Source organism: Ceratosolen solmsi, unplaced genomic scaffold (genome assembly GCF_000503995.2).
Source record: "Ceratosolen solmsi marchali unplaced genomic scaffold, CerSol_1.0 scaffold23, whole genome shotgun sequence".
In the NCBI taxonomy this organism is placed as follows: Eukaryota; Metazoa; Arthropoda; class Insecta; order Hymenoptera; family Agaonidae; genus Ceratosolen; species Ceratosolen solmsi.
In genome coordinates this window covers 1,860,702-1,861,800 of record NW_011948430.1, presented here as the reverse complement: position 1 = coordinate 1,861,800, position 1,099 = coordinate 1,860,702, and the positions used below count along the sequence as shown (strand labels likewise).

General features: G+C 33.3%; 1 protein-coding gene across 1 annotated transcript in view; it reads right to left on the bottom strand.

Moving 5' to 3' along the window:
- Nucleotides 1–1,099, bottom strand: part of LOC105364094 (folliculin-interacting protein 2) — a 21,363-nt gene that overhangs the window by 19,889 nt on the left and 375 nt on the right. The gene's annotated exons all lie outside the window — the stretch shown is intronic.

The window sequence follows — 1,099 nt, the reverse complement described above, 5'->3', positions numbered from 1 at the left end:
AGAAAATATTTTTGTATATTTAAATAATATAAAAAAAAAAAAAAAAAAAAAAAAAAAAAAAAAAAAAAAAAAAAAAAAAATAAGTGTCTAAAGGCTTTATAACAAATGTCGAAACATTAATATCGGTTCTGGGCTTCAAAATATAAATGTCTCACTCTGCTTATGAGATTACAAAATATTTTATTATTGCGAGAAATTATAGTAGAGTGACAATCTCGAAACTCATTAAGAATAGAAAACCAGTTTTAAATTCACCACTTTACAAACGATTATTCAAGAGGAATCGCTGGGATATAACGAGCGTTCAATTAATTCAAAGAATATTGAAATAAAATAGCGGTGTGTTGGTAATAAAATTATTACTAATGAATTAAACGATTTAGCTGTAGTTCGTTAATCATTAACTAACTACGCGAAAACTTATTATCAGAAATAGAAAATTATAATGCTGGGCGAACGGATACGTAAAATGAGGTCGTCAATATCTTGGCGGAAATCGTAACAGCTCAGCTCGCAAATAAATTACCGTGCAAAAAGAGCAAACAAATAAGTAGAATAATATATATTATAATGTAGTAATAACAATTATGCATCGACAAAAAATCGACTCGCCTTTTTGCATTTCTAATAATAGGTATTTTGAGTATTATTATCTCGCTAAGTTTGCAATTTAGCCCGACACACGCATTACCTCGATATAATTAATCGAAATATATGGGAAGGATGCGTTAAAAATCAATTTGCAAGAGAAAATAATTATTGAACGATAGACGACCAACTATGGGATCGATCCCGTCTGACGGGATAAAATTTCTATAGATAGTAGAAACGAAGTAAAGTCGTAATTCTCGAGGAAGGAATAAATTTGAAAGTGAAGCGTGCGTTCTCGAGTCTAATAAAACTTTCCAACCTCCATAGGCAAGAGAGGCGCTATCGTGAACAAGTAAGTCCCTAAGAGTTACTTTTGCACGCGCGAGCGGACGCACATCACGCAGCGAACGGCCAGGCAAATACGTAGAAACGCGCGGCTGAACACGCGCGCACGAAACACGCAGGTACGCGCGCACGCACATAAGTGTAAATATATATATATATATAT